The sequence below is a fragment of the Microtus oregoni genome, unplaced genomic scaffold, assembly GCF_018167655.1.
Source record: "Microtus oregoni isolate MIOR12 unplaced genomic scaffold, Mior012 000023F_ref0000262, whole genome shotgun sequence".
NCBI classification, from domain to species: Eukaryota; Metazoa; Chordata; class Mammalia; order Rodentia; family Cricetidae; genus Microtus; species Microtus oregoni.
In genome coordinates this window covers 9,865,772-9,881,134 of record NW_024543082.1, presented here as the reverse complement: position 1 = coordinate 9,881,134, position 15,363 = coordinate 9,865,772, and the positions used below count along the sequence as shown (strand labels likewise).

Below are 15,363 nucleotides of genomic sequence, written 5' to 3'. Positions count from 1 at the left end.
GGACATGTTCGGTCTAATGCCAAAGAAAATCTATATTTGTGTTACCTTCTATGAAGGAAGGCCTGAAAATTTGAACTTTTATTTGTGCAGCTTTTATTTCCCCAGTTGGGTACTTGGGCAGCAGAGGAGAGGGTTTCTGAACTGGCCTTCTCCCATAGCCACAGTGATGAATATCTTGCATATCACCATATAATCTTCATCTGGTGATGGATGGAGATAGAGACAGGGACCCACATTGCAGCACTGGACTGAGCTCCCAAGGCCCAGATGAAGAACATTAGGAGGGAGAACATGAGCAAGGAAGTCAGGACCTCGAGAGGTGCGTCCACCCACTGAGACGGTGGGACTGATCTAATGGGACCTCACCAAGGCCAGCTGGACTGGAACTGATGGAACATGTGATCAAACCGGACTCTCTGAATGTGGCTGACAATGAGGGCAGACTGAGAAGCCAATGATAATGACACCAGGTTTGATTCTACTGCATGTACTAGCTTTTTGGGAGTCTAGTCTGTTTGGATGCTCACCTTCCTAGACCTGGATGGAGGGGCGAGGGCCTTGGACTTCCCACAGGGCAGGGCACCCTGACTTCCCTTTGGACTGGAGAGCGAGGTGGAGGTTAAGTGCTATAATTTTATTTTACTTAAAAACATTTTTTTTAGAAATTAAAGTAAGAGAAATAATTTTTATATATGTAGAATCAATCATTTGAAACATTTTAAAAATAAAATTAAATAATATATCATTGAGTAGTCTATTCAAATACAATTCAACAATAAAAAAGCAAAAAAATTATGAAAATAAAATAAGATTTCATTCAGTGATACCACTTAAATAATGAAAATGAGAAGTAATATTTTACAAGAAACAGTGTCCAAGAGGCCATTCAATTTAAAAATCATTTCTCCTTTCAGATTATTCTTTGTACAGCAGATATAATAGATTCCACAAAACTATTGTAAAGTATATTGGATTGCATTGGAACAGCATTATTTTTCACTGTAAAAATAGCTCCTTTATATAGTTTCTAATTATATAAAAATTGTATGCTGATTGTGAGAGAATTGTGACTATGTGAAAGTCAATGCCAATGGAAATTCTAACACCTTGGGAACGTAGCCAGGTGCATTGTGAGCACTGTGATTGAATGCCTCTGCGTACACAGAAGCACATGTTCTTCTCAAATAGCACAGCCATTTCAATTTTGCTTTGCCTGGTGGACACATGGGCTGGGCCATGCCTCTGGAAATGCAGCCTCTGTTCTGCTCTCTTTCATTTTCCACGTCTTAGAAAAGTCTCTTTAGTTCTAACAGCTGTAACATTGCATAAATAGTTATTTAATGCATATCTTTTTTGAAACACCCACAAGTCCTCTGTTTAAAGGAACAAAAACAGATTTTCATATTGGCTTGAAAGCTTAAACACAGTTCTCTAAAAGCACTAGCAGCGAGGAATACTAACACTGGGGGCATTCACCAGAAAATCTCTGCCCATAGATACAGAAACTGAAATTAATGAACTATCAAAGGGAATTTACCTTTACATCCTGCAGACATGTAGGATGGGAAAGAAATGGAGGGGCAATGAATAAAGCATACATTTAACCACTGAGCATTTTTTACCAACATTGTCCATAAAGTCTCATCCAAAATCAAATCTATCTTAAACATTACTCTGCTCTCTCCTATGGTGATATTTTGTTTGTGCTTTAATAAATGAAGCTTGCCTGAAGATCAGAGTATGGAACTAGCCACAGAGCCCAGGCAGTGGTGGCACACACCTTTCTTTAATCCCAACACTCCTTACCCAGAGGCAGAGGCATCAATGTGAGTTCAAGGTCACCAGAAACAGAGCCAGGTAGTGGTGGCTCACACCTTATTCCTAGTACTCAGTGTCACGTACTGTACTTTTAGCACTAGGGAGTTGGAGACCGAAAGGGATGTGGCTGGACAGAGAGAAGAAAATAAGGTGGGAGGAGACAGGAGCTCAGTGCATTCAGTTTGAGGATTCCTAGGGAGGGAGAGCATCACCCTTTAGTCTGAGGATTCAGTAGAGGTAAAAACTAATGAGTGGCTGCTCTGCTCTCTGATCTTTCAGCAATAACCTCCATGTCTGAGTCTTGGTTTTTATTATTAAGACCAATTAGAAAATACCCGACAATCTCCAAGTGTTTTTTGCTGTTTAGTTTTCAAATGTGGCATCACAAAGTACATTTCTTTACCTAGTTTATTTAATTCATTATTATTATTAAGGTATCCTTTAATTTTATCCATGTTTTGAAAATTACAGAATTTCCTATGTTTATTTATCCTGAATAACATTCCTATGTGTGTATGTGTATAAAATCACAGCTATAGGGACACAGTGCATATCTCACCAAAGCTTGGTGTATTTGCACTTCTTACCTTCTTTTGTCAGATAACTGTCCAAATAAACATAATGCCATTGTTTAATTGGTTTATAGGTCATTAGTTATACAAATATTTAGTTCTATGTGGAAGCATTTAGTCATAGTTTTGGATTATAAATATTATGGTCATTATTATAATTATAATTTTTATTTTCCTATACTGAGTATTTTGTAAAAATCCCATTTTTTAATTTTAATGAAGTCCATTTTATCTATTAATTTGAGATATAATTTAATCTTTTAATCATCATTTTTTAAAGAAAGTTGTTAAAATGAGGAATTCTTTTCTCACCAAAAATTTGTTAGTTTTTTTAATATTAGGAAATATAGCATAATTAAATTTTAACTTAATTTATGATGATAAACAAAAAATAATAAATAGGTGTCTTTGTTTTTGTTTCTTTCTTTCATTTTCATTTAACAGAGGTCTTTTCATTCCAGGGTCATTTCTTAAAAGCACTTTTATCTTTTGTAATTAATTTGACATATAAGTGAAAAAATAAATTCATTTTATAAGAGTAACTATTATGACTTCTCCATCTTACTTTGCTGTATTACACATATTAGATATGTATCACAGCATCTGTGTTCATGTGACTTTGATTTTTGAGAACGAAGTCTCCAATCTATGTACTAAATCATTAATTTTTATATTTTTTTCCAAAATTGAATGAGTTTCATAGTTCATCATGAAAGCTTGATTGTTTTACTAATTCATTTGAAAAAATAATAATATCAATAAGATAGGTCTGGAAAGATGGCTCAATAATTAAAAGCACATACTCTTTTTTATTGAAAATAGCTTCTTCTCTCATATCCTGACCACTGTATCCCCTTCTTCCACTTCTTTTAGCTCTCTAACACACTCTTACCATCTGTCTTCGATCTAGACTTCCCCCATTTCCTCAATATACTCAACGTCTTCGTCATTAAAACAAATATGATACAATATATTATTTAATTAATTACTGATATTCAAGAGAGATAGTCAATAATTTGATTAGGTATATGTTGAGGAAACAACCTGTTCATCATTTCTAAAACACAGAAACTCAATCCAATGAAGAGAAAGCAGAGCTATTAATGAGAATTTAATGAAAACATTCCAGCACATATTTTAAAATAAACAATAAAGAAACATTGTGAATATCTTTGGGTCCATAAAATTAACTTATTATGTTAAATGAATAAATTCATTATATTGTCCAACCACAGGTTACATAATGTAAACAGTCCTGTGTTTGTTGAAGAAATAAAATTTGTCATTGAAAAGAAGTTTGTGTCCATAAGCCACACAGGTTGTCTTAGTTAGGGTTCCTATTGCTGTGAGGTAACACTATGACCACAACAACTTTTATAAATGAAAACATTGAATTGGGGCAGGCTTAGAGTTGATATGTTTATTTCATTATTGTTACTGCATTGCTGCATGAAGGCATGGTGCTAGAGAGGTAGCTGAGACTTCTATATCTAGATTGGCAGGAAGCTGGAAGTGAAATTGACACTTGGCCTGTCTTGAGCATGTGAAACCTTAAACATTACCTCCAGTAAGAGACTTCCTCCACCAAGGCCACACCTCCTCCAACAGTGCTGCACGTTCTCCTAATAGTGCCACTCACTCCTTTTGGGCCCATGTGGGCCATTTTCATTCAAATTTCATACAGATAAACCCCAATGAACATTAGGAAAGTAATAATGCCAATCAGAAACAAACTAGAGAGTGTATTGTGAAGAGCCTTATTTCAAAGCATAAATGAAATTGAACACATTAATACTCACCATTCACAGACGGCCACTACCTCATCTTATTTCATGTTTAAGTAAGCTATAATTGACCTAGTAAATGTGTTTTTCTTTTAATACATATAATGACTATTTTCTTAACTAAATTCCATTGCTGTTGATAGTAGGGAAGGTCTCATAACATCATTATACTCAGTTTTATGAAAATATAGTATGTTATATGCTATCAATATTTACAACTCACAATATTAACAAAATATAAGCCGATAATAAAGATAATGAAGCATTTTAAATGTCTATGCTTCAAGTAGCTCCTTGACATATTTCAGTCATTGATGGTAAGTTAATACAACTGTAAAATGTGGGAATAGGTGTTCAGTAATTCTGTATGGACATAAATACTAATATTGGCCTTTCTGGTTGGATTATTAAAAGATATGGTTAGGACTTGACACTTTCACAATGGGATAAATTTTCCCTTACTTTTAACATATTGTTTGAGTATTCAAAAGAGAGCATAGAAGAAGCACATAAGCTACTTATTCACACTGGCCAAGAGATTAGAGCCATCATTTTTGGTTCCACATCATTGATAACATGATTTGTTCTACAGATTTCCAGTGCTCAGTGACCAGACAACAATTAGAGGCAATGTATTTGACTTCATCATATTTTATAAGACAACTATACCTTATAAAATGGAGTATAAATTTTGGTTGTAACTGGCAAAGAATCCATACTGAATCTGTCTCCCAAATACCTGTGGATTGTCTTTCTCCCTCATCAAAACCTTATCAACAGGCAAAACAGAAAACTGGAAGTTCTTTATCACTGTATTTAGCTCAACATGCATAGTTTCTGTATGTATCATTTTCTTTACATGTGTTAAAGAATTTTTCTGTTTCTATAACTCCATCAAATCAAAACAAATCTTTATCATCACACTCAGTGTATTATGGAGAAATGATTTTTACTATCTAATAAGACAAATGTCTGATAGTGATTCAGAATTAAAAATAGAATTCTGTAAAGGTGACCCAGGAGGGGTAATGTCTTCACAAGTCATTGTTATGTTCTCTTAGACTTAGAATCACACCCTTGCCCATTGTCCTCCCCGTTCTTAGCCCACATCCTTTGGAAGCATCATAAGTACCATTTATAACATTCCCTAGGATGGCTTTGGAGGGAATGTCTAGATTTGGGGGACTACATTCACATGTTTAGATGCCAAGAGTACCCATATAAAGTTTGTTCATTAAAATAATTTTTAAGTCATGGTTCATAAATTTTTTTGCAAATTCATTTTCACTCTCATAGTAGATATAAAATTTTCTCCGGTTCAAGCATTTTTCTGTGCTGTAAAGCAACTTAAATTACAAGTTGTACAGCTGCCTCTTCACAATACTTGTACTGTCACGTGTTTTACAGCACAGTTCTATCATTATTCTTGATGGGCACAGCATTCACGTTTAAATGTACTAGTAGGCAGCCGACGTTTTTGACCATGAGCTAGATATAGGAGAAGGATATGGATCGTTTTTAATTTTACTCATGGAAAACCACTTTTATCCTAAAAGAAGTCTTGAATGCAAAGAATTCCTAAATGACACTTGTTCATTTGATAACAAGCCCCAAATGGTAACAATTTATAAAGGAAAACTTCAACTTATTTTTACTCACTCAAAAACACTCTTCTCACTGCCAGGTGAGTACCCATTTCAGCTCAGTAATTGTAGTTTGAATGAAAGTGGCCTCAAAGGGTAGAGGAATTTGCATTATTAGTAGGTCTGGCCTTGTTGGAGTAGATACAGATATGTTGGAGAAAGTATGTCACTAACTTTGGCGTCTCAGAAGCTCAAGTCTGGCCAGTGTGTCATTGTCACTAACTGCTGTCTATGAACCAAGATGCAGAACCCTCAGCTTCTTCTCCAACACCATGTCTGCCTGCATACCACCATGTTTCCTGTGTTGAAATTAACTGGATAAACCTCTGAACTATAAGTCAGCCCCAATTAAATATTTTCCTTTATAAGAATTGCTGTGGTCATGTCTCTTCACAGCAATAGAAACCCTAAATAAGATAGTATTTCTTTCTCTTTTTCAATCTGTAAAACCATTCTTATGGATTTTTGTTTTTCAGTTTATAGAAGTAAAATAACTATACAGTTATCAAAAGGAAGGAGTAGAAAGCATCAAAAGCATCCTTTTTATACAGTTCATGGTTCTTAGTTGTGCATATGATGAAGGAAGGTCATTGGCTAATAAAGGAACTGTCTTGGCCAATTTTATTGGTTAGAACATAGGTAGGTGGAGTAAACAGAACAGAATGCTGGGAGGAAGAGGAAGTGAGCTCAGACTCCACAGCTCTCCTCTCGGGAGCAGACGCCTCAGAGAGATACCATGCTCCCAGCTCCCAGGCAGATGTACGTGATGAAGCGCCGACCCAGGATGGACATAGGTTAGAATCTTCCCGGTAAGCGCACCTAGGGGCACAACACAGATGATTAGAAATGGGCTAAATTAATATGTGAGAATTAGCCTAGAAGAGGGTAGATAGAAATGGGCCAAGCAGTGATTAAATGAATACAGTTTGTGTGTTGTTATTTCGGGCATAAGCTAGCCAGGCAGCCGGGGTGCTGGGGACGCAGCCCCGCCGCTCTAATTACTACAGCACTCTGTTACAGTGATATTAAAATAGAATCCTGCCTAAGTCCTTTTTCTTTCCTGACTCTGATGGATATTAAAATACTAAAATTTCAAAATATTGAATGCTTTATTTCAGTTTCATTCACTATAATTTCTACACAACAACCAGAAAATAAGAACTTAAGTGCTTAAAATCTGGTATGACATTCTAGAATTATACTTTAAAAAATAATTATTTATAGAATGATTAATTGTACTTATAATCACATCTCTAATCATTCCAAGAGCATCTTTGTGAAAATCCAAAGTTATCATAATATTCATTTTATAATTACAATTTGTTTAATCTGATAACTACCCTGTTATTGCTTTGTTTGATGTATTTTTTAAAAGAAAATAATGTGTTTAATTCATTGAATGATTCTTTGTCTAATTTGTTCATGGAAACTGTTTCTGAATATTTAATAACAGACATTTTAATCTAATGTGTGTCTTCTTTCCTTTCTAAATGAATTTGCCCAAGGCATGAGAAACTTATAATGTCAGTGACATATTTTGTTTATTGCACATAAAATGTAACAATATTTAACATTTATTTGGTGAATGTATTTCATACTATATCACCATTATAAATTAAAATGCTACATAAATCAGCAGAAAATGAAACTCAAATAGAATAAAATTATGCACATTGCCTAAGTATTATTTCCTTAATAAAATGTTACAATAAATTCAATTTTAATAAGCAATATTTCATATCCACTTTCTAATAAAATAGAATGACATCTTCGCTTCATATCTATAAGCATTCAACTTAGTCTTTAGTAACAAGTGACTCTTGTTATAAAGACTCCTCATAGAACTCTTACAGGTTTTAATTCTCTCAGAAGGATCAATCTCCTGAGTTTGAATGTACACAAGAAATTACAGGAAAAACAGGACAGTATGAATGTATAAGTATTGAAACAAAGAAATCAGTCATCTGCTCTCTGATATAGAGACTATGCTGCCCTGTGTATTGTAATAAAAACTGATGAAATTAAGTACAAATTATAGTTCTGTATCTTTCAAATCCTTCAGAGCAGAAACAGTCTGGAAATGTGATGCCCTGTAATGTCTTTTTTTTTTAATATATTCAAGCATCCTCTGACTCATTCCTGCCAACACCTTGTTCTCCAATAAAATGACCTTAACCCAACAAACGCTGGTCTTTCTTTATTAGCTCTAGAAAGGGTTAACACATATGAAATGATAATATTGGTATGGTTATCATGCATGACAATGAAATTTAAGAAAACCTTGCAGAAATATTGTCTTGCAATACCAACATCAGTGACAATTTGTAAAATCGAAGTATTTACATGGAGCTTGATGTTATCACTCATAGCTTAAGCATGGTAAAAGTAACTTTGATCCTCTCTCCATGAGTGCATCTTTTTTCCTCACCTGTAATGTCTACTTTCCAGATACTACTATTATTCTACTAAACTATATTTAATTTATATATTTTATTTACATATAATTAAATTATATTTAGTTCTTATGTAGATGATGAATCAAAAAATGATCATGTCCAAAGTCATAATTAATATATTTACTACTGGTTTAATGATTTGATTGTCTAGAATTCTCCATTACTAAAAGATTAGAAAGAGTAAATAATACTTCTAAAGGATTTTTTTTATTTTTCTATAAATGCTGCACTTGTCTTAGTTTGAACAAAAAATTTACATACAATATAAGACTTGAAAGAGATGTTAGAAACTGAAAAGGATTTTAATATCTTTTAAATAACTTTAAAGTCCATAAATAAATATTTAAAATTCTATGCAAAACCCTATTTTTTTCAATTATCTATAAAAGCACATTTTTTTTCTCTTTGTATCCAGAGAGCAGACTCCTTAGGCACACCTTGGCGAGTAAAGGTCTACAAAATTTGTTATTTACCTTCAAGGTTGTGGTCTCTTTCTATCACACTCCCCATTTCTTTTCTAATATTTTCCTTTATATACAGGAAATATTCATTCTTCATTTATATATTTCAAGTATATAATTTGTTCTTCAGGGACTAGTATTTTAGATTGTTTTTTGTCTCAAAATAGAATTTGAAATTGGAATTTTGAACAGAGTCAAAAAAGGAAGTCAGGACCATGAGGGGTGTGTCCACCCACTGAAACAGTGGGACTGATCTAATGGGAACTTACCAAGGCCAGCTGGACTGAGACTGATGGAGCATGTGATCAAATCGGACTCTCTGAATGTGGCTGACAAGGAGGGCTGACTGAGAAGCCAATGATAATGACACTGGGTTTTGATCCTACTGCATGTATTGGCTTTGTGGAAGCCTAGTCTGTTTGGATGCTCACCTTCTTAGACCTGGATGGAGGGGGGAGGACCTTGGACTTCCCACAGGGCAGGGAACCCTGACTGCTCTTTGGACTGGAGGAAGAGAAGGAAGGTAAATGGGGGGAAGGGGGAGGGAAATGGGAGGAGGGGAGGGGGTGAAAATTTGTAATAATAATATAAAAAGAAAAAAAAAGATTAAAAAAACTGTTGATAAAATCAGCATAATTTTACATTATAAAACTGCTTTGGATGGCAGGGATGGACTATTGAGGTCTAATGAGATCTGTTTAGCTATCAACTTGACAAGAAATGGACCTGTAATGATTGGTTTTAATTGTACCTGATTGAATTGAGATGTGCCTAAAGTATTACGAAATTATGATTCTGGGTGTGTCTACTAACATGTTGTCAAAAAAATTGTGAATGTGGATAGTGCCACATGGAATAGAAAGAAAAATAGTGGAAAGTAAGTAGCAATGTTAGTTCTCTCTCTCTCTCTCTCTCTCTCTCTCTCTCTCTCTCTCGGTGTATGTGTCTCCTTGTCCTGCCTTCTTTCTATTGCAAGTTATTTATCTAGCCCTTTGTATTTGCTCCTCATTTATATCTTTAAATATTTCCCACTCTGTCTTACTGTATGAGCTATATACTGATGGGAAACATCTGTAATTTAATAAAATTAGTATATGTTTGTGACTAGTGTTATGTGGAATTTAAAAGAGAAAGTAATTCATTCTTTGTAAGGATACCTGAAAGTTTACTGAACAATGGCTGTGTTTGAACAGGCATTAAAATTAAATTTACATAAATTAAACAGATTTTTAATAAATAAATAAAAATAATTAATTAATTATTAAAATAAATTAAACAGAATAGGAAATACTGAAGTATGTGATAAAACTGGCTACCTCATATTTATAACAAGAGTAGAAAAAGAAGTAAATGTAATATACAGTACAACAAACAAATGAGAATTTAAAAGAAATAGAGAAATAAATAAACTTATCAGACCACCAGACTTTCATATTGGGGTCAGATATGTGTACTAGGCAAATACATTAGCAAATATGATTATATTTTGATTTCTCTTGTCACTTTCTGGTTTCTCAATTAACATTTTTATTTATAGTTTCTCTTTTTCTCCATTTCTAAACTTTTAGTTTATTTTTTATAATGCTCTTTGATTTTTTTTATAATGCTCAGTGGAAGGAAATATAAAAGTACAGAATAAGGGAATATATAGATAGCTCAGCAAACACATGTGAAGAATTTCCTGTGAAGTGAATTGAAGTCTCTGTGATTTGGGACTTTTCCTAAAATTGTTTATTATTTCCTTGGTTTTAACACTAATCATTTTCTGAAGAAAAGCTTCAAATTTCAGCTATTTGTGAAGTTAGATAAGAAATACATAAGATTATTAATTTTGTCGGATTCCCTGGTGGGAATGTTAGTCACCAGGAAAAGGGAAGTAGCAATCATTAAAAAGTAGATGAAAGGTATTCAAGACAAGAGTCAATTTTATGTACATCAATTTCCTTTAAAAGCTTGAATAAGCAAATGAATAAAACTGAATCCAGAGAAATATTAGCATTTCATAAAATTTTAACAGGAGTTGTATAGGAAATTGAAAAGACATTAGGAAGCAGGAGGAGGAAATGAGAAGTTTATTCAGACAAAGGATAAAGGATATAGGAGTCCTCAAAACTCAACAGTTCGAGCATTTAATAAATATAAGTCTATTGCATTACATCATCTTATTTCTATTTTCTTCTTACATTAACATAAGAAAGTGTATGACCCATGTATCTACATAAGTATGCATTTGGTTAGTTTATGGCTATGATAGTATTATTTAATATATTTAGTATAATTAGAGGGAGACTTATTTGACTCATAGTTTCAGAGGTCTCTGAGAGTAGTTGGTTGACCCAATTGCTTTGACTAGTTCTACTGTGGTAAATGTATATCAAGGGAGAATTACACGGCAGAGGAATTATATCATAGCAGTTAGGAAGAGAAAAAAAAAGAAGAGATATAGACACAATGTAAACATCAAGGTCACACCCCCAAATAACTTTTTTGTTTTGTTTCGTTTTGTTTTGTTTTTCAAATAAACTACAGTTGTTGAAGGTTCCACCTCTCTCCAATACCTACACAAATTAGAGCATCAAGATTTTTAAATATTCAATCAGGGAACACCCCAACTCCACAGAGTAACATGAATATACATAATGATATAACAGATACATACATACAAAGGTTTGTGCATATGTGTTAAAATAATGTATGTGTAGTAAGGAGTTTGGATTTCTCATTACTTATACATTCATGGTTTGTTCTATCATAATGAACAACGTTAAAGAGTATGCTATAGTAAAAATGTTTGATTGACAGCTGAATATTCACTCTTCTTCCTTTAGGCAAGATCCATGGTTATATTTAGGCATTCTCCTCTGCCCTGATAACATTAACCCAAAATTAAACCCACACATGAGATCATATTTCCAAGGGCTGGTATTGTTTGTAGACATGAGATCTTATGAAGCATCTTCCAATAAGATCATGAGAAGGAATCCTTTTTTCTTATAAAACTATGTAAACAATTAATAAAACCCTTTTCTATGCACCCAGATTCTAAGGTTAGATATTTAAGAAACACAAATTAATTCAATGAAGATGGCTGAGCCAAGTGCTCTACACTTTCATTTTCAAGAACTGCCAGCTTTAAGGGCTGGCCCTTGCCTGCCTTCTGCCCTGCACATCAGAAAGCACATAATGTGTATGGCCTTTGTTCATGCTGCATAGTTTGACTATATATTTTATGCTAACGACAATTTAGTGAACACATTTTTCTGCTCTGGGAATTTAGAGGCAGCAAAATTGGTGTTGGTCACATCATTGGCTCTTGGCCCACATAACCAATAAAATTTCTATGCACAAAGCTTCATGTGAGCTTTCTCTGGAAGTGACTTAGTAAGTACTACTAAATAATTTTACAAAAAGAATTAGGTACATTGTAGTGCAAGCCTACTGAAGAAAAGACACAGAAGTCCACAACTGATCTCTGCCATACTTTGCCCTTATTCCATTTCATTTGCTGTTATAGTCTTGTTCTTCTCAGTGTAATCCATCTTATCTATCATTGTAGCAGGTTTTCTGACCAATGAGTTCTTCCAGTGGACTGCTGAACCTGAGAATCGTATTAGAGATACTTGACACAAATTGGCTTTCGTATAAAAATAATGCTAAAACAGATATAGTTTTACAAATTATCTGTATGGAAAAATACATATTTTATGAAGCCCTAAAGCATGGAAATGCAGGAAATGAGCAGTTTATTACCACCAATGTAATTTCAAAGGGATTAATTGCTGGGTTTATAAAAGGCTGCTTTAGAATATTAGTAAAGAAATACCGTTACATAGACATAATAAGGACCGAGAGCAAAGCATCCATACACATGTATATTCACTCGAAATAAATTTAAGACAGCCTTATATTATTATTTCTTTAAATAGCAATAACAAAAAAGAATCGACTGGAAAATAATGCCCTAAGAAAGTGTTTGATCAGCTCAAAACAGGGTCGGGCGCACATTCCTCCTAGAGGCTCTCCAGGGAGTGTCCAGAACCCTCTGTGCTTTTCCTCCATGGCAACCCGACTGCCAGAAACTCGCCATGTCTATTCTCAAGATCCATGTCCAAGTGATCTTTGACTCCTGTGGGAATTCCACTATTGAGGTTAATCTCAACACCCCAAAAGGTCTCTTCTGAGTTGCCATGCCCAGCGGTGCCTCCACTGGGTTCTATGAGACCGTAGAACTCAGTGACAGTGCTAAGAGGCACTCCATGGGGAAGGGTTTCTCAAAGGATGTTGAACACATCAATAAAACTATCACACCTGCTCTGGTTAGCAAGAAACTGAATTTTGTGGAACACGAAAAGATAGACAAACTGATGATTGAGATGTACGGCACTGAGAATAAATCCAAATTTGTTGCCTATGCCATCCTGGACGTATTCCTGGCTGTCTGCAAAGTTGGTGCTGCAGAAAAGAGGGAACCCCTCTACCACCACATCTCTGATTTGACTGGAAACCCTGAAGTTTTCATGCGGGTCCCAGCTTTCAATGTGATCAAGGGCAGTTCGCATGCTGGGAACAAGCTGACCATGCACTAGTTTGTGATCCTCCCTGGGAGGTGCCCAGTTCCGGGAAGCCATGGACACTGCAGCAGAGGTTTATCACAACCTGAAAAATGTCATGAAGGGGAAATATGAGAAGGATGCCACCGATGTGGGTGATGAGGGCATATTTGCGCCGAACATCCTGGAGAACACAGGAGCTCTGGAGCTGCCAAAGAAGCACATAATCGGGAAGGCTGGCTACTCTGACCAGGTTTTCATCTGCATGGGCATAGTTGCCTCAGAGTTCTTCTGGTCCAGCAAGTATGACCTGGACTTCAAGTCCCCTGATGACTCCAGCAGATCACACCCAACCAGCTGGCGGACCTGCATAAACGCTTCATCTGGGAATATCCAGTGATGTCCATGGAGGACCCCCTTAACCAGGAAGACTGAAAAGCCTGGCAGAAGTTCACAACTAGTGCAGGCATCCAGGTGGTTGGGAAGGATCTCACAGTCACCAACCCTAAGAGAATTGAAAAGGTTGTCAGTGAGACGTCCTGCAACTGCCTCCTGCTCAAATGAACCATATCTGCTCTGCGACCTAGTCTCTGAATGCGTGTAAACTGGCCCAGTCTAATGCTTGCAGCGTCATGAGGTCCCATTGTTCTGGGGGAGCCCAAGGAAACTTTCATCGCTGACCTGGTGGTGGGGCTCTGCACTGGGCAGATCGAGACTGGTGCCCCTTGCTGATCCCAAGAGCCTAACCATGTACAACCGGATTCTTAGAATAGAAAAAGAGCTGGGCAGCAAGGCCAAGTTTGCCACCATGTCCTTCAGGAACCCCCTGGTCTAGTGAAGTGTGGATGAAGATACCTGGAGGCACCAACTGCTTAGATCCTTGTCCCTGTTGTCAGCTAGGCGGCCCAAGGCTGGCCCAGAGCTTTCCTCTCCCATGCTACCTCTTTTTAGACATACTGTTGCCTCACCTGACCCCCTGAAGCCATGCCGGAAACCCCAGCTTTTTAATCATTTGACTGGTCTGAATCACTGTTTGTCACCTCACTTCTAAGCTAGTGTCTGGAACACAGTGTAATCTCTAGAGTGGTCACTGGCAAGACTCCCGCCCCAGGGGTTCTACATGCAGAATAAAAGCCTCAGTGACACATTAAAAAAAAAAAAAAGAAAGTGTTTTATCAGTTGTAATGTAGATTGCATATCTAACTTGATAAAACAGAAAACTTAAAGTTCTGATAAGCCTATCCAAATGGCTCATTTTAGGGAATCACATTTCTCCATATATGTAAATAGAGCATTTGTTTTATGTAAAAAAATGTTTCTCACATTTTTCACTCCATATCTACTACAATAATTCACTTTCCTATATACACATTTAATCTTTAAATCCATCCATCCATTAATACAGCATGTTTTGTAGCTTCTATTAGTAGTTAGGTATTAAGAAAGAAAAGACTTGGCATTACAATGACAGGAAATTTTTTTTATAAAGAGCAATTCTGATAGTATGCCAAATTATCACTCTATACAGTTGTATAAATTTAAAACAAAACAAGTACGAGTAGCAAGGGGTAAATGATTTCATATATCAAAGGCATACTAATTGGCTCAACACAAAGGCTAGGTTGAGAAAAAATAGTAGATTGTATGAGATGACACAATTATTACAAATTGCCAGTCAAGAGAATAGCGCTAGGCTCATGTATGTACTGAAATTTTTGTACACACTGGGAACATCGGTGAGATTGAAAAATGCTGTGGATTTAAGAGACTTACCACAAATGAAGGATATAAATTATGTTGCAATCAGTTAAACACAGCCATCCCTGTGAAACTGACAGTCACTTCCAACTAGGGGAACTGGTGAATTGCACAATAACTCACCGCTTAGACTAGGATAGAACAGCAACCAATTGAAGATTATTATAGTAGCTAAAAGAACAATAAACATGGTAGTAATAGAAGAGACACCTGAACGTAGTAGTTGATTTTGAGAGAGATATGCTCATTCAGTTAGGGAGAACAGTTTAGTGTGCAACCCCTGACATGCAAATGATGGTAGTCTTGATTACTTCCAGAGCT

At 35.6% G+C, this 15,363-nt stretch overlaps 1 pseudogene; it reads left to right on the top strand.

Annotated features, from left to right (window-relative positions):
• The first annotated feature begins 12,819 nt into the window (after positions 1–12,819).
• Positions 12,820–14,119, top strand: LOC121461848 (annotated as a pseudogene).
• Positions 14,120–15,363: the final 1,244 nt, after the last annotated feature.